Below are 20,242 nucleotides of genomic sequence, written 5' to 3'. Positions count from 1 at the left end.
AATCTTATTCTAAATATTAACCTAGTTATTTTGGTGCATGGTCAATATGCCATTTTCTAAAACACCAAAAAAATGTGAGCTTTAAAACTCAAAATGGGAAGTGCAAGGTCCAAAGTGCTTAAAAGATTGGGCTGGAAGCACTATGGCCGCTGAGGAAAATTTGGGTCGGAGCTGGTTGGTAGAGTCACCTGCTGCACGCAACCCGAGGTGTGCACACAACTGCTGCAGGCGGCTGTTAACAGACGCGTCAGCATTGCAGGCGGCGCTGTCAGGTGGCAGGCGCAACTAGCAGGAGAAAAAGGTGCGCCACGCAGGCACTGACTGGGAAGAGGGGGACGCGTGGCGCACTGAGGTCTGAGAGCTGGGCTGACGAGATGCTGACTAGGCAGAGGAGACGCGCCACGTGTTGGCTGGAGGTGGAGAAAAGCTTAGGCAAGCTTGGGCTCTTTTGGGCCGGTTTACTTGGGCTTGGATCTAAAATATACCATTTTTTCAATTCTTTTTTAGGTTAAAATCTTTATTTCTTTTTTCTTTTTCTCTATGCCAAAATGGAACTTTAATTTCTACAAAATAACAATAAATTAAATCATAATCAAATATTTTTATTTATAAAATAAATCATATTAATTCCTTGAAAATATTAATTATAACTTAATTTATTTGACCAATAAGATCAATAAATATGCATTTTTTACCGCTAATCACATCACCGCAGCCAATAGGCCTTTGCTTCTCTCCCTTCGCTGAGACCCGGTCAAGTCCTTGCTCATTGATTCAACAAAGTAATCAGCATAAGTTTCTTTTCTGTATTTTATTTTAGTCTAACAACATTTCCTTTTATTAGCTCTGACAGCTTCATTTTTCAACTGTTCGCAGGGTCTTATGACCGTGAAAAACAGTTGAAGTTGTGTCGAGGTGGTTGAATCAAAACATGCTAAGGAGATCAAGGCATGGGAAGCCAATGACAGAGTGTTGGATTAAGACAACTGAAAACAAAATCAAAACAGACGAGGAGAAAATCAAAGCAGCTGAGGAGAAAGTCAAAGCAGCTAAAGAGAAAGCTGTTGTTTTGCCCGAGGAGTTGAAGAAGAGAAATGAAGAATTGGCTAAGGTTGTTGTTGCTAAGGAAAAGTTCAAGGATGCCTCTGAGACCAACTGTAAGGAGGCAATCAAGCTGCATGAAGATCTGGTCGCAAACATGAAGGAGGCCAACAGACTAGCAGAATGCCAATAATTTGGAGGGATTCCAAGGAGCCACCTTCAACTGCTTCTACATGTTCTAGAAGAACAATCTAAGCTTTCTCGGTGCGATGCTCGCCTGGGGGAGGAGAAGAATGCCCCGGAGTCTTGTGAATATTCCTTGGCAACAGGAGTTGACGGAGCTGAAGAAGAAGAAGCAGGAACCACCATCGACCAGCAACCTTAGTAGGACCCCCCTATAGTTGTACAATAAACAAAAAATACTTTTTATATATGTAACAAGAACACCTGAACAAACTGTTCGCGGTGTTAAGACAATTTTTTGTCCAAGGCAGTTTTATTTACTTTTAATATTTCTAATTACATTCGTGCAGCAATTGCTCGTGGTGTAAAGATATTTCGTTTTAATATTACAATTGTTGTTATAACATCTGCTCGTATTATAAAACCTAGCATAACACTTTATTATCTTACAAAATTAGCTAATTTTTTTTAAAAACACTCTAAGTGTCGAAGTATGATTTCCCTTATTTGCTCGTGTGTTTACATACGTTTACAAGTGATTGAGGAGGTTAAGGTTCTCGGTCACTTTCCATTCACCAATACCTGTTCGAACATTGCTGCTCGCGTACTTATAAACAATCAGCACTACTACAAAATACCCTTTACGGGACACTTTTTTAGGACACACACATAAATGCAAGTCCTTAAAAATATTTATGGAGTTTTTAGGACACTCATTGAGAGTCCTAATAAAACACAATTTAGGACTCGCACTGAGTGTCCTAAAAAAAATGCGAGTCCTAAAAAAATCTGGGCTAAAAAATGAATGTTTTACTTAACAATTTTAAGGACTTGCTTTGGGAGTCCTTAATACTCTTTAAGGACTCGCTTTGCGAGACCTCGAAACACCTAGGCTGAAAAATTAGGAATGATGACTTTTAAAGACTCGCTTTGCGAGTCCTAAAATAGTATTAAGGACTCTCAAAACAAGTCCTTAAAATTGTTAAGTAAAAGAGCATAAAAACACTCATTGTTTCGAGAATATAGGGTCAAAATACACATTTGGAGATTTATTTCAGTCACACACAAGATGTTTTTATTTAAATAAAAAAAATTGTGTTAACTAAAAAAGAATTTATATATTAGATATTAGATTTTTTTTTTGTAATTAAATAAATAAGAAAAATTTTTAATAAAAAAAATCTGAAACATAAACTCTTTCCCTCTTTTCCCTCTATCTTCCCCGAAGTCCGCTTTCTCTCTCTCTCTCTCACTACTGTGTTGCCTCTGCCAGGCCCGAACGGCCATCGTCCCATCGTCGGAGCCGTACACGCGCCAGCCCAATCGAACCGTCGGTCCTCGAAACGTCAACCCCCGCGAGCTCACCACCGTACGCACTACCCAGGGCTGTCAACCAATGGTCCGAAGTCGTCCACCTCTTGCACTTTCCGCCGAGATTCTGACTACCCCGAGCCTCTTGTTTGACGAAGGGCACAGGGAAGAGGTGCAAAAATGTAGCATTGTGAGAACCATAAATCATGTGCCACTCGTTCTTTGTTCATAGTCAATATAGGTATGTATGCTCTCCTTATCTCTAAGTACAACTAACGTATGAAGTTACAACATATTTGGTTTTGCATATAACTGTTATTATTTCTAATATTTGAATGTCTGGAACTAGAACTAGTTCTATAATTGACATACAGAGAAAAGACACTAGTGAATGTTGACAAAGAAAATATATTTTGGTTGATTCATTAATATACTGAAAGAAAAAATTAGACAGTTGTATTCATCATTATTTGTGTGTTAATTTATGACACTGATCTATAAAATAGTAAAATCTCATGTAGTTGGGATAACAGTCTTTGAGTTTGAAATGGATTTTAATGTTTACATCTTGGTTAGCTCGAATATGATCATTTATCAGTGTTTCAACACTCATGCTAGATCATGTTTTGTTGGGCTTTTTACCTTGTAAGCTGTGTAATGGACTTGAAGATTGTTACTTGAAGGCTGATCTACCAATAAGTTACTCTGTGGTGAACTAGTTGCATTCTTTGCATTCTCACTGCTTGGTTGGCTCAGCCCCTTCGTTATGCAGCAGTTTATTTGTGTTTGCTTTTCTTGAGCTCTAAAATAAAGCATTGGAGGAGGTGTACATGTTTCTTTTGTAACTTTATTTGTGTTATATTTCCCTGATTGACTCTTGTTATAATTAACCATTGCATTAATAAGGATTCTGTCTTTGTACCAGGTAAACGCTATGAAAGAGGTCAAGAACATGTTGATTTTTCCACTTTTGCAACGAAGGTCTGGGCTCGTGGTCTTCCTCGTCTCAGATGCGGGCTCAATGGCGGGGATGGAGTTCTACGGACGTTGTGGGGGCTTTGGGAACAGCTGGGTTTGATCTCTCTCTCCCTCCCTCCCTCTTACACTCACGGTAGCTCACCTCTCTCCCATGGCATCTCTCTGTTGTTATATGTAAATATGATATATATATATATATTGCTGTTGAAAGTGATATAGTTGATAGCACATTGAAACAACTTTGGGCAATGGGAATTTAAAGGAAGTCATAAGGCTCCCTCCTGGTGAAGAATGTAATGAATGGCTAGCTGTGAACAGTAAGATTTTATTCCTGTTTAGTAGAATAGGATTAAAAGAACTATTCGTGTGTTGGTTTTTTCAACTTAGTCCGTTTGTTGTTTATACTGTAGTTGTGGAATTTTTTAACCAAGTGAACATCCTCTATGGTACTCTCACTGAATTCTGCACTCCAACTAGTTGTCCAGTCCTGAATGCTGGACCAGTGTGAGTACTCAACCAAGTAGATTCTTTTGGCTATATTGTGTTTAGAACTCGAATAGATCATTATTCCTTGTCTGTTTTCATTCTTGGCAGAAACTCGTATAAGTGGGCTGATGGGGTTACCAGAAAAGAACCAATAAAGGTCTCTGCTCCAAAATATGTTGAGTACTTAATGGATTGGATTGAAGTTCAGCTAGATGATGAGTCAATATTCCCTCAAAGATTGGGTTAGTAAAGTATCTAGTTGAAAGCTTGAAACTCTTTTTTTTTCTTCTTCTTCATAATCTTAACTCAGGTTTTTCTTTCCATGTGCTCCTTTTCCACTCAATTTCCCAGATGTGGTGAAGACAATCTTCAAGAGGCTGTTTCGTGTGTATGTTTTTTTAATTTAAATGCTCATGTGTTTTTTTTGTTTAATTGTATTATATTTAAGTAGTAAGAATCAGTGATGAGTTAGGGGAGTAGGACAAAGCATCACCCAAAAATTAAATATAAATATATAATATATGTTAAAAATTACTTTTATATAATCTTTTTGAAAAATAAAAAAATGATTCCCTAACTTTTTGCTTTTCACTACCTATACAGGTACTACTAAAGTGGCTTAATAAAGACTCACATTCATAACCTCCTTTTGTTTTTTTAGTAGTATAATAAAATGCAATATATAATTGCTTTGCTAGTTGTTTAATGTTTGCTGCTCTAGATTATATAGTAGTAGCAAGGCTAAGATATATTTAAGTAGATTATGTATATATGCGTAAGTATTAAAAATTGTGTAGCTAATGAAGTAGTATGTATCTCGATCACTACTAAGGCTGACCATAGTATAACTGCTTAGTTCATATATATAGATTGACTTGTCATTTTATTTATTTCCAAACGAATTTTTTCCTTCTATTAATTAAGAAAACAATGATGACAGAGCAATTGAGAGAACTCTTAGTAGCATTATAGTGAATGAGTTTTATTTGAGAATGTATGTTAGAAATCTTATTATTTGCTTGATATTGCAAAGAACTTAAATGTATACAATTTCATTGGTAGATATTATTTTTATAATATGATTTAGTGGCCTATTTAACAAGCTTTCTAGCATGTGGATTTTCATGGAATTTTTTCCTATCATCTTAACATTTGACCGTCTAATTAATAATTAAGTTGATTATAGAATTTTAAATAACATGACTTGGGGTAATAACATGATATGGAACATACATCTAACTTTTTTATTTTTTATAATGTTAATAATAATATTTAGGTTAATATTTTGATTGGTCTTAAAGCATTGGATCGGTAGCTAATTGCAAGAGGTATGCTGTATTTGATTTTTTTTAATTTTCAATATTTTACAATTTTGAATGATAATTGTATTACATTAGTGGAGTTTGAATATCTTAGATATTCATCCGTAGTGAAGTAGGTTATGAGAATTCTGTGTGCTGCGGTGATAACGGAAGATTGAGAACTTGCATGTCTTAGTGAAGTAGGTTATGAGAATTTTGTGTGCTGCGGTGATATATGGATAAAAACCTGTGTGTTGTTTGATTTTTTTGACATGTTGGTATTGAATGTGACAGATAACTAGGCTAGTAAATTAGGGGATATGCTGTCCAATTTTCTATAGATGGTGACATGTTTCTTTTTCTTCTATTTTCGCGCAAGATGTGTATTTTACTATGTTTTAATTTTCATGTAATATGTTTATTTTTTGTAACCTATTTTTTTGTTAAATTTTCATGTAGTATATTTCTGTTAATTGATGTTGTGCTTTGCTCAGTCAGATTATGTTGTATGATCATATCATTATAGCAATTTATGCATGTTCTACAATTTTCTTGCATAGCACATGTTTGATGAAAGTCCCAAGTTTTATCCTATAATCTTAATATTAGAACCATGTACATTTCCTTTAGTCTTTAATGCATGCTTTTTGAAATATATATCGATTGCTTGTTGGATCTATAATGGAGGCAAAAGCTTCTTCAGGAAAGTGTTTGCAGGGTTTTCTTTTATCATATATGTTTGGTTGTTACATATTTATTTTATTCTTTTGAATGTAATATAATATATAGCAGTGTCTTTATGTAACACTGAGAACATAGTAATCATAACTTTTGTCCTTATAATCCTTTAAAAAGATTCTAAAATCTATGAAGTTTGCTTGGAGTTATTGTTGGATTCACGATTCTATTCAAAAGAGTCTATATTATGTGATTAAAATATAGTCCCTCACCATCTCATATTTATGGTATTAAGCTTTGAGCTATTTTATAATTAGTATAGAAGAGAAACAATTTCTATATGATTTTAACATGCCCTTGGAGTGCCATTGGTATATTTGTGCAAAACAATTATGTGTTCTATTCAGTACAACTTATCATATAAATGTTGTGTGTGTATATATTGTAATAAGCATCATGATGTAATTGATCACCATCAAATACAATGAAACTCATTGCACAAATCTGAGTTTCTTAAAGCACTTGCATAAATAGGTAACTGGTTTTTTTTCTTTTTATTCATTTATAAATTAAGATTGTCTATTTCTAGTGTTTTTTTTATTACTGTTAATCATTGTCTTTGGTTTCATTATTTTAATATATATTTATATATATGTGTGTTTGTGAATGTTTCTATACTGTTGTGTTGGTATAGTTGTATCTGAGTTGTGCCTTATTTTTGGGTGAAGTTTATGAGAATTTGGCAGTTGCAAACTTCAAGTTTTGACATCCTTTATTTATTGGACCGATATGTGTATATATATTTTGAAGTGACTAGATATTTAACTCTAGTATATAACAGATTCATTATTTATACACACAAATATGATGGTAATTATGTATGTATAATGATAATAGAGTTTTTTTTTTTGGTTAGTTTGTTGGTATTACAGATTTCTGTATAACATAGGGCTTGTGTAAACCCAAAGGCTCTATTCATTTTACCTCTACCTCTTCGTTGACTACTTTTGCTAACTAGTTGTCTATTTATGTGTAACATAATTTATTAAATTATTGATGAAATAACAAATTGTTCTGATTGTCTCTTTCTATCTGTTAAACTATTTTTCTCTCCAAATTCCACTTATTCTATCAACTATTCTCCATCTGTAGAAGATATGTGAACAAGTTTTAGCCTTACACTAGAATGTGTATGTGTTTATTCTCTAATTGCTTTAGTATTTCACTTTAGTGGAGTTTGAATATCTTAGATATTCATCCGTAGTGAAGTAGGTTCTGGTAATTATGTGTGCTGTGGTGATAACGAAATATTGAGAACTTGGATGTCTTAGTGAAGTAGGTTCTGAGAATTTTGTGTGCTGCGGTGATATATGGATGAAAACTTGTGTGTTGTTTGATTTGTTTGACATGTTGGTGTTGATTGTGGCAGATGGCTAGGCTAGTAAATTAGGGGATATGTTGTCCGATTTTCTATAGATTTTTTTGTACTTAGTTTTGTGTGGAAATATGAAAAAGATGACTGCCATAATGATAAATTTGGGATCTGGATATTTAACATTTAACAGTTTAATTAATAATTAAGTTGATTATAGAATTTTAAATACATACTTAGATCTGAGATTAATTTTTAATTACTAGAATAGGCTAAAAAAATTATGTTTAGTTGAAACCCACTATACATACAAGATAGGATTCAAATTAGTGATGTTTCTTTCTTAATTAATCAAGTAATTAAGTAGTACTAATGTCTTATCACTTAAGCTCCTTCCACTTGAACCATAACATCATAATAAATAATAAGCCGGCATTAAAGTTTTAACGAAATAAGAGATTAAGAGGTGGATTATGATTAAAAGGGTCTCTTAAAAGATGCTTAATTTAGTCAAAACTATTTGATTTAAATGTAATTTGCGTAGCTTAATTATGCATTTTCACTTTGATTTGATTGTTAAAAGCCAGATGATGATGATGATGATGTGCATTGTTTTCTTTTGTTTAGTTATTATTTTATTTTATTTTTATTGTCGGCTAGGTGTATTATTGGCATCCATAAAGTTGGATCAATAGAAAGTAAAAATTCTATTATCATATTGTCAAAATAGAGAAAGATAGATGGGATTTGTGGCTTTGACATGAGTCAAATATATGAGAAAAAAATAGAAATACATTATAATACAACTCTATCATTTCTTAATAATAATAATAATAATAATAATAATAATAATAAAATCAATGCTATCACGAAGTTTTGGCAAATTAACAAATTATTTTTCAATTCATTTTTCAGAAGATATACATGCTAATTAATAATAATTGATGGAGCTAAATTTTTTTCTTAAGGGACTAATTGCATTTAAAAAATGAGAATTTTTTTTAACAAATTTTCATAAAATTTTATGTTAATATCTATTTTGTTTACAAATTTAAAATACAAAGAGAAAATTAGGGGAAGTTGAGCCCCCAAACTTAGTAAATGCCGAATTATATTACAAAGTTATAACAAAATTAAATAGTATAATTATTAAAATTTGGTTAAAAATTTAGTTTGCTATTGTGCAATGGAGACTAACTAAGGTCTGTCAAAGATTGGAGCATGATCTTGTGATCCGGAGTTTTAATGGTATATTTTGCCATTGTTTTAATGGTATACTTTCTGTATTGTGCAACTAGTTTTTTTGGTGTATTTTGTGACATATTTTTGGTGTATTTTGTGTTAACTAAGTTGAATGGATTAATATGGTAGATTTATGGTCTATTTTGTTGCTGATTTTGATGTAGTTTGCTACTGTTTTGAAATACCTCTATGTACTGGATGAATAAAATTTTATGAAATAGTACTATCTAACAAGAAATTGTGTGTCTACTTATTTATAAGTTTGAATTATAATATATTTATAATTAAAGAATTTTTTTATAATGTGCAGGTCTATATTGAGATACATTTCTTTGGCGCAATACTAGACAACATTGACAGTTGAAGTTTTTAGAATAAAAAATATATTTCACTAACATTGGATACATTTCTTGTTTAATATTTGGTGATGATAAAATTTGATTGTAGTATAAACTACCATGTGATATGATTTTGTAAGCCGAGTAGACAAAATATTGAAATTATATTTTTGAGTAATTAATAAAAAATTATTTTGTTGTATTTTCTTTTGAAATTTTAGAAATCTAACATATATAATACATTTTGAACACTCAAAGGGATATATTTTTTATAAATCAAAATGAAAATTGTAGTTGCATTTTAAAAAAAAAATTACTTTTAAGGGCATGCACAGCGAGTCCTAAAAAATTACTTAAAGGCACTCAACCAGATTTTTTAGGACTCGCTTAGGACTTGCAATGCGATTCCTAAAAACTTAATTAAAGGCACTCAACCAGATTTTTTAGGACTTGCGTTGCGAGTCCTAAAAACTTAATTAAAGGCAATCAACCAGATTTTTAGGACTCGCGAAAAATAGTTTTTTAGGCTCTCAAATAGAGGACTCGCAATGCTAGTCCTAAAAATCCATTTTTGTAGTAGTGCAATGATAATATAGCAAAACAACACACATAATGAGCAAATACTTGTAATAAATACAATAATTGGCAAGAATAACTGGCTGCAAACAGTTCCTTTTATTTCTCGTAAAAAATGGACAAAAATTCATGTTTATACGAGTGATCAAAAATTGATCTTACACTTATAAGCAACCAGCCTTCTAACTAGCCAGCCCTTGTTCAAAAACTTGTAAAACATAAATTAAAACAAGCCAAATCTTTAAAAATAATTTTGTACTAATAATACTTGCGCAGGTGTTCTTCATTCCAATAGCGAGGAACGAGATCTCCGATTAAGTGAGCAAGTTTGTATGTGCCTGGTTGAAGAATTTCTTCAATTTCATACGGACCCTCCTAGTTTGGTCCAAGCACTCCCGCACAACGGCGTTATACGTGGATGGACAATCAACTACTATAGATGTAGTGAGTAATGGCCTGTTCACACGTGTTGTTCCTGCCGTGACCGGAATTCTGATCGACCCTGTTGGTGATAATCCCACACTAGAAAAACTGTAGATGGTTTAGTTACACGGTTCTAAGTCTTTCACTGAAAGTTTTATTCTTTCCAGTGAAGACTTGTATAAAATGTTTATTGAGCTTCCAATGTCTACCAACACTCATTTTACCATCATGTTGGTAATTGAAATGTCCACAACTAAAGGATCTGAGTGGGAGAATCAGACATGTTGCGCGTCCATCTCAGAGAAAGTTATAATATCTTCCTTTGTTCGAGCTTTTTTGGGAGTTAACTCCTCGACGTTTAGCATCTCTACATCCTATTCGTGATGTAGGGTTCTAGCATATCTCTCCATTGCCTTACCATTGTCACAAGATATATGTGGTCCCCCGCAGATAGTTAGAAATGTACCAGCGACCAGAGCTGGCTGTAGAGGAGGCGAGTGTTGGCATATAGGTGCCTGCTCGTTGCCTACATTGGCCCCTTGCTGAGCGTTTCCCCCTGCTCGTACATATCGTCTCAGATGTCCTTGTCGTATGAGGAACTTGATTTTATCTTTTCAGCTGGTTGCATTTGTTGGTATCGTGAAAGTCGTTATGGAAACGACGGAAGTAGGTTTTGTCCATCTTGGATATGTCCTTTTGGATCAGGGTCGATCGCCTAAAAGGGACTTTGGTATGGCTGGCCTAATACACTTCCGCTCTACTATCGACCAGGACCATGTAGTTAGTGAACCTCAACTCATATTTGTTCTGCGTAGGGAATTTGTTATTAGATGTCTTATGCTCAGTATCTGCCCCTTTTACCCCATTCTTATTATTACCTTTGTCGTTAGTGTCATTGGATTTGCAAGACCCACTGGCAGCTTCGGTCGTCTCTTCCTTCTTGCCATGGTCGACCTTTGGGGACTTTCCTTCATTGGAGATAGCCTCCTTCAGCTTGTTGTACTTGTCCTCTCGATCCAAGAATTCTTCAATGCTCTTGACTTATTTTTCTGTAGGCTGCTCCAAAGGGGAGTTTGGCATTGCACTCCAGCTGGGATGACCATCATCTTTCCCTCATCTTCAACATTCTTGGCTAGAGCAGCTACTCACATAAACCTTTGGATGTACTCCTTGAGAGGCTCTCCTTCCTACTGTTTGATATCGACCAACTGATTGGCCTCTGTCGGATGTATCCGACCAGCATAAAACTATCTATATAACTCTTTTATGAACATTTCCCATGAAATTATGTTGGCCAGTGGCAATTTGAAGTACCATTCCTGTGTAACATCAGATAAATTAGTTGGAAAGATTCTAAATCAAGCATCTACGGACACCTTCTGGATGTCCATTTGTATCTCAAATTTATTCACGTGAGATATTGGGTCTTCTCTTCCAGTAATGTTGGGCAGTACTGGAATTTTGAACATGCTTGGGATTTCCACCATCAAATTTTTTTTATGAATTGGGTGCCCTTTTTCCATTCATATTCTATATGGGACCTTTTATTCCCGACCAGTTGTTGCACAACCCTATTCAGGGCATCTATTTAAGCTTGAACAACATTTGGTATAGCAAGGGCAAGAGCAGCTGCTGCAAGTGGGGCGTACTCATCCCTTCGGCCATAAAGTACGTCCCTTAGGTCCTCATCATTTCACCTCTCCTCGCTTGCACCTAGTCAGTCAAAGACGTTGGGTTGTCTAGGTTGCCCCCTAGCGTTCTTACTTGTTGGTCAGTTGTCCATCAGAGGAGGGTTTTGCTGCCCATTCTTTTCCTCCTGTTGTCAACCATTTTTCAACTATTATATCCGGAGTCTGCTTCATTGTAATCATGGTCGTCTCTAAACTACAACCTGTGAGTACACTATCTGTTGTACGAACTGTCCCCCTCTCTTCTCCCTAGTTCCTCTCGGTAAACAACCGGAAGTCTACGTCGGTCGTTGGGTCCCCGAACATTGCTCTGTCATGGGGGGTCCCAGACTGTAGAGCATGAGTCCATCTGCATCCTATTTCCAGAGGGATGTTGTCCCCTGCCAAGAGTGTTCTATTCGTCAGCTGTTTGACTTGTAGGGCCTCTAGGATGCTACTCGTCCCTATTTTGTTTGTGCTGCTACGTATTACCTTGACCAGCACGAGAGTGTTTTTGCACATTATTTCTATTAGGATTTTGGGTCTGTCTTTCCTGTTGAGCAGCTGGATGTTGTTCTGGTCGTTGTGGACTCCTTGGGTCTTATGGATTTGGAGGACATTGGGGGTGACCTGATTGGTGATTTTGAGGAGGGTGAGGGTTCAGTGGCAGATCTAGCTGAGAGGTTGGTGCATGTGGACCAGGTGGCAGTCCTCGAGCCAACTGAATGGCTGCCTCTAAAGCTACTATAGTGTCTCTTTGTCGACGATCCATGTCTACCTTTCTTTCGTTCAACTCTCAACATTGTCGATCTATCTCCATCTATTGCATTACCATAGTTTCAGTCATGTTCTCTTGGTTAGATTTTAGGGTAGCTAACTCGTCTTGCAACACTCCCAAAGTTGTTCGCAAGGTTTCAGTGTCCATCTCCTCCTCTTCTAATTCAACCTGTGGCTCGTCCTCCACTACACCTGGTGGAAGAGGTGGATTTTGCACACTTTTCGATGTCTGTCCAGCTTCCCCCGCTCTCCTAGAGTTCTTTGCCAATGTTATCTTGGAGGTCTTGAGTTCAACTCTCAATGAAAGCACCAAAATGTTGACCCTTGTTTTATTCAATGACACTGAGTCACAGAAAACGATATCAATTAAGGAACTGAATGCAATAATATAAACGACACACATATTTTATAGTTGTTCGGCCCCAAGGGTAATTTCCTACGTCCACTTAGTGTTTTATTAATGTTTAAGAATTACAAAACCTACGATTAGCGAACAAGGGTTCACCAAGTTTCACAAGTCCTAAATCCTTGGAACAATTATTGTGTATAAAAACATTATTTCTCTCTGGATACCAAATATTGCGCGTGAAATAAATGAATCACATGAGTCATATTTATATGCTCAAGGATGTACATATGGGTTTATGAGCCGTCCTTAACTTTCACAAGCATAACCAAATAGTAACATAAATAATTATATTTACATATAAAAATAATGAGCAGCTCGGTTCAATGAGAATTTGGCTTGGTTCAATGAGCAACTGTGGTTGTATGCATATGCACCTCTTCTTTCCTACTACTCAGCATATTCATTAAGCCTATCGAGCAGCTTTAATTTTCCTCTTGATACTCTGGTCGTTGGTCGACTAGGCCTTCATTAATAACTAGTAACGTGTTGTTTAGGTGCCTCTTAAACATGCCACGTCATCATGCAGATATTTCGGGAAACAATGTTAATTTTGAATTGATTGATATTAAATTTGGGATAAATATATTATCTTTACTTTTAATTAAATAAACAAATGAGAAAATTAGAGATAACCCTAATGTGGCTCACGTCACTCACTGTATTGCACAATGAGTGGCGCCACACAGGGATATTTCCTGTCCTTGGGATTTGAATTTTGAATTTCAAATAATTTTTTTTATTGAATTATATATATTTAATTATTATTTTTTAAATATGATATAAATTAAATAATTAAATAAGGTTATTACTAATCAGTTTTATTATAATAAAATAAAGATTAATTCATTATGTTAATTATCTTTATAAAACTAAAAGAGTGACACTTTCACTAATAAGCTGTTTTAAACAATTAAAAAGTTTAGACTGTGAGGCTCCCTCTCTGAAAAGAAAACGATAGTTTTTCTAAACCTAAAAAACTATTCAATACATCTTATCTTAATCAAACCTTTCAAGATCTCCTGTGTTGAGTACATTTAGAGAATCCTAAATCAACCTTTTGAATCCTATGTGCCCACACACATCCTTGTGTGTTTGAGGATTGGTCTGGAAGATCAAGGTGTGAGCTTTCAGAATGGATTGGAAGATCGTTGATTTATACCAAAAGATTTGTGGATACTCTATAGGCTTCAAGAGGTAACCTCTAATCTATTTGTATGTAATTTAATATATCTATATATGTATGATCCTGGCTGGTTTTAATAAATTTTTAAAAACTAATTTCCGCTGCGTATCTCTGATTTACACTTTAATAACAACATGAGCTAGAGGTTGAGACTTATTTAAACAAGTTGGGGGTTGTTATGATTGGTTAAATACAAAGGATAATTGTTAAAATACAAGCTAGGTATAAACACTTAATGAATTTCACATAGTGTAGATGTTAAATTTGAGTTTCAATTGAAGGCACTTTAAAAATATGATTTTGGGTCCAAAGTGATACAGGCAGGTATCTAAGGATCCCCAAAACCTTTTGTAGCATTTGGAGCAATTTTAGGAGCATTAGAAGGGTCAAAATATAAAGAGGGTTGTGATACATCGCCCACTGAGGGGCGTAGCCTCACCAAAATGTGAAGGGACTCAAAAGCCCCAAAAGGCGACATGTCACCTGCTAGTAGGAGACACATTGCCTACATGCAGGTGACACGTCTCCTGTCGTTTCCATACGAACATGTAAAATGAGCTTCAAATGACGAGTTAATTATCTCTAATCCTATATTTTAGACCTAATGATGGTGCCTTACACTATGAAAAGGTCCTAATAGAGTTTTGGAAGATTTGATCACTCTCTCCAATCTCTCTCTAACCTCTCTCTCTCTCTCTAGCTTTTAAGAATCTCTATTTTTCTCCAAGAAACTCATAAGGAAAGTGATTGACTTTATGATTTTAAGGTGTGTTCAATCTCAATCCTTATTTCCTCTTAGAAAATTCTTCAAGCATCAATGGTGGCTAGGAAATAGAGAATTAGGATAGCAATACAAATCGTGTATAAGCCTTGGTTTTGTGTTTTTTCATTGAAGAAGGAAAATTTCAAACAAGTGGTTCTCCAAGGGTTTTGAAGGTTCATAAAGGTTGAAGAATATTATTCTACAAGTTGGGTTTGCATCATATTTCTCAATCTTTTTTTGGTCTATATCAACCATTAATATTTTGTAGATTCTAGATTTTGTGGAGGTGCAATCTCACTCTTCTCCAACAATAATCATCCAAAAATTGAATGTACACAATGCTCTAAATAACTAAAATGTACACGATCTTAAAACAATTGTGCAAAATATCATCTAAAAACTGAAAATAGAAGGGGATGTGTAACGTCCCAAATTTGCTAATAAGGCTTAGAGACTTGATTAGTGTGTCGGGAGGGCAATAAATGATTTAATTCATTATTAGGTGAATTAATTATGATATATGTGTATCATTATTTGATTGCTTGAGTTATATTATAATATGACTAGATATGCATGTTTAAGTGAATTAAATATGCATGTGGGGTCGTTCTAGTTAATAAGGGCATATTTGCAATTTTGGCTCATGAAGGGCATAAATGTAATTATGTGTGTGTTATGACTAAGACCATATTATTATGTGGGTATTTGTAACATTGGGCTTGAAGCGGTCCTAGGGAGCGGATTAGCGGAATAGTCACAACGGGGTCAAATACTCAGCTCGGGGTGAGCCTAGTGGTATTTTGGGAACGTAGCGCGTATTCGAGGTTGATCAGGTAACGAGTAATTATTTGGCGATTACTTGGGTATGTCGGGATTAATTGGAGATTTATAAGATTACTCGAGGAATTAGCGGGAAATGTGACAGATGATAGTATTTCCCTTGGGTGTTAAAGGGAAAGTTTTGATCTAGGGGTATTTTGGTCCTTTCAATACCAAAGGATAACTTAGGAAGCTTGAGGAACAGTTAGGAACACTTAGAATACTCTCAGACTTTTCCCTCGACAATGAATTTTCTTAAATTTAAGGCAAGGATTGCTCGAATTTCTGCTCAATTGAAGTTGGCAGCTTCTAGACTTAAGGGGAGCACTAGGAGCAATTCAAACAAGGCAATCTAAAGTTTAGGTATTGAGTTTTCTTTAAGTTTTGAAAGCTCTCGCTGAATTCTTAGTTTCTAGTTGGTTTTTGGTTAAGTTTTTAGATGGTTGTACTGCTCTGAGTGTAACATTGAGGTGTGGGGGCTTAATTATTTCCTTAGAGCATGTTTGGGATGATTTTTGGGGAGTTTAAAAATTTGAAAACATTGGAAATTCTTTATTTGCTGGGTCGCGCCACGACACTGTTCTTGGAGACCCACAACTCGGATGAACTCTGAAGCCTAAGGGAATTCACTTAATCGCCTTAGCGTCGCGCCGCTGGGAAGAGCGCATCGTTGCGCATGTCCAGGGAAGCACCTAGGAGTGCTCTTTGACTTGTAGAGGGTTGCGACACCTCTGAGGGGCGCCACGGCTTAAATAGAAAATTTTAGCCAAAAAAGGTTTTTAAGCTCGGGAACTCAAACTTAAGGGTTCGGGAAGGATTCTACTTCAAGGTTTAGTAGAATTCCAGGCCCCATAGTGTAACGACCCAAATTTCCTAATAAGTCTTAGGACCTTGATTAGGGGGCCAGGATGGAAAATTATGGAATTATATGATTAGATGATATTTGTGTGCATTATTATGCGAATATGTGAATAATATTATAATGTGACTTGATATGCATGTTTAGGTGTATTAAATATGCATGTGAGCCCATTTCTGATTAATTGGGCAAGTTTCATATTTTGGCACATTTTGGGTATATTTGGCAAATATGTGGTATGTGTGTGGTGCTTCATTATTATTTGGTTATGCTTGAGTTACACAGCACAAGAAGATCCTAGGAGGCAAGTTAGTGGGAAAGTCACAATGGGATTCATACTTGACTCAGAGTGAGTAAATGGGTATTTATAACATTACCGGGATATTGGGTAATGAGAATAAATATTTGATGATGATTGGGAGTTAGTGAGATTAGGAGGGAATTATGGGAATTTTGACTATTTTACGCCCGGGGGCATTTTTGGGACCACAAGCATTAGGATTTGCTTGAGGTTACTTAAGCTTGAAGTAACCTGTCAGAAACATAAAAAGAACGTTCATTATGTTCACTCTCTCTCCCGTTACCTTTTTGACATCGATCACATTTTCGAAGGAAACTTGAGTTTTAGGACTCAGATTCAGGCAAGGATCATGGCATAGTGATTCTAGGGAAGATTAGAAGCTTTTTGAGTTTTTGAGCTTGAATTGGATTTAGTTGGGAAACGACTCAATCAGAGGTAATCCAAGTTTTGAGTTTTTAAGTTTTTAAGCTTGAATTGGATTTTATTGTTTGATGAGTTTTTGGATGATTTGAAGATGGATTTTAATGTTTTTGGTTAATTAGGATGTTTGGGAACTTTAATTTTGGGATTTGGAGATGTTTGGATAGGTTTTTAAAAGAAGACAACGAAGGTTTTTGGCTGGTTCGTGGTTGGGCCGCGGCCTAGGCTTGATGAAGACGATGAGGTTGGCTGATGGGCAGGTAGGGCCACGGCGCAAGGTTGGTGCACCACGGTGCAAGGTGCAAGTAGAGAGGTGGTCTGGCTTCTGTCTGGAGGCGGGCTATGGCTCAGGATTTGGGGGTCGCGACGCTTAAGGGCAGTTTTGCCTAAATTTGGTTTTTAGTCATGGGAACTTCACTCTAAGGGCCTAGGATCAATCCTACTACCTAGCTGAGTGGGATTTGACGTCCTGGAGGCTTGGGTTGGGTCTGGAAGTATCTATTTACTCATTTTGATGAGGTTTTATATTATGGTTGTGACTAGGTTATCACTAGGGGCTTGGAAATAGGATCGTGCTTGTGGCTCGTTTATTGGTAACTTGTGCTTGGACCAGAGGTAAGAAAACTGCACCCAATATGTGATGCATAAGATACATGTGATTAGGGCATGGCATGAATGTTGAATATGAGATTGATCAGAGCTTGAGTATCTATAATTGTGCATGATTATAATTATGCTTGTGATTATCAATTAAGCATGTTGAATGCCTTTTATCTGGATGTTTGAATGTGCATGGTTATAATTATGTTGGTAATTATTGATGAGGCATGTTGAGTGCTCTATACATGGACATTGATTGCATAGCATCTTCACTTTTCTGTGTATGGTACTGACTTATTAGTCAGCAATGACAATGGTGTCAGTATTGATTGTGAAGTTGTGACTTATTAGTCAAGTTCGGCAGTGGTACCGGGCACTGGTAGTATGGTATTGGCTTATGAGTCGAGAACGGTATTAGCATGTTTAATGCAAGCCGAAAATATTAAATCTAATCGACTTAAGCATTATCAACATAAGCATGAAATGCTTGACCGACCCTATGTTCGATGAAAACAAAAGCGCTTGTCTAGTCTAAGGGCTAGTTATTTAGAGCCAGGGCTATAAGCTCAGGTGACTGAAATGTCACATGGATAGGAGGGCGTGGAACCTCAGAGATAGACTTATCAGTCATCTATACGGAGATAGACTTATCAGTCATCTAAACAGAGATAGACTTACTAGTCATCTATACAGAGATAGACTTATCAATCATCTACATAGAGTGTAATGACCCAACTACTCTAGACTTTTGGACCATTAACGAAAACTATACATAAACACTAATTCTTAATAACACTTACAAGTGATAAGATCATAACTTTATTAAAAATTTTGAAAAAAACAAAGGTCAAACTTACATAAAGTTTAAGTTAGGATATGGGATCCCATTGTTCTAAAACCAAAACATGACATAATGATAATTTAAAAAGAGATTACATAATAAAATGCGGAAAAAATACATATAAAAACCATAAGAACAAAAACTACATCCTCGAATCGAAACTCTCAGCTCTTTGAATCCACTCCGCCTCAATACACATTCCCCAAGCTGCCAAGAACCTTATCCGCCACTAAAACTATTTTCCTGCACATATAAACAAAAAGGAGTGAGCCTAATGCCCAGCAAGGAAAATCTAACATATAGCCATATACATAAAAATTCATAATGCAACATAAAACATACTATAACACTTATGTCACATACATACTATAATGGCCATTATTACTTGGGGTCCCATAAACTAAGCAAGTCATATGCCCATTAGATTAGTGGGGTCTTGCTAGCTAAGCAAGTCATATGCCCATAATCTATTTGGGGCTTGTTAGTCATATAGGTCATATGCCCAAGTCTACAATCATACTTAACATAACATATTACATATCATAAAATCATAAGATAACATATAAAAGCATATAACACATAAATCCTATCCTATTTTCCTTACCAAAATAACCGGGATATGGGCACTGATTTGGGACCTTGGAACACTCCTAAAAACCATTTATAATATGGTGAGTATATTGAAGAAAAGGGATGAAAGTGAAAAAGGGACTATGCTATCAAAATATACTTACCAAAAACCTTGTGCTTAAGAACTTGGATTTCCTAACCAAGAATAAGAATAAGGTTAGAATGAGTAGAAGACTATGAGAATTTTTAAAGAACATAATACAGAAATGGACTAGAGTATGGAAATACCTTGAAGACTTATATGACCAATCTAAACCTTGAACCGAAATGTGAATAAACCTTACTTCCCCAAGTGTTTGATAAGCTTATAATGATCAAGCTTATAATTCCCAACCCAAGTGTTTACACTCTCACACTCACCTAGCAACTTGCAGCCTCTGAACTTAGAGTAATAGATGAATAAATGGCTGGGTACTAGGTCCTATTTATAGAGTTTAGGAATGAAAAGATCTTCATTTAACTTGAATAAAATAATGGCTTTTTAAGTGAAAATAATTTGAATTATCGTTCAGCAAAGGCTGAAGACTCGTTCAAACAGATGCTGGACTCATCAAGAGGTTGAAGGTTTGAATGGAAAACGTTTTTGAAAACTTTCAAAATATGCTGAGAGGGGCGATATATCGCCCCCTGTAGGCGATATATCACCTGGGCCAGTATGCCCGAGGCAATCGTGCAACGTTTTGTGTTTTTCGTATCTTCGTGCTGCGATATATCACCCCCTATAACTGCAATATATCGGCATACGCTGATTATTTAAACACGAAATTACACATTTTTAGCTTAATTTAAATTGAGTAAACATCCTTGACTAAGCCCTCTAACGTTTTCAAAGCTGCTGACTGACCTTAGGGTATTCAAATCTTTTACCTTAATAAATTTAATCCTCAAAATACTTAATCATAAATAAACCCATACATAACATGTGCTATTATCTAATTGGTTCTTATCTAAACCTTATAGTATATTAAATATTATCCTCAATATCAGTCATATTAATCAAACCTTAGGTTAAAATTAATATTCCTAAACTATAGGTTAAACTTA

The 20,242-nt window shown here is 35.4% G+C and overlaps 1 pseudogene; it reads left to right on the top strand.

Annotated features, from left to right (window-relative positions):
- Positions 1-961: 961 nt before the first annotated feature.
- Positions 962-4,461, top strand: LOC133779248 (MOB kinase activator-like 1A; annotated as a pseudogene).
- Positions 4,462-20,242: the final 15,781 nt, after the last annotated feature.

Source organism: Humulus lupulus, chromosome 5 (genome assembly GCF_963169125.1).
Source record: "Humulus lupulus chromosome 5, drHumLupu1.1, whole genome shotgun sequence".
NCBI lineage: Eukaryota > Viridiplantae > Streptophyta > Magnoliopsida > Rosales > Cannabaceae > Humulus > Humulus lupulus.
This window is presented reverse-complemented; position numbering and strand designations above follow the sequence as displayed.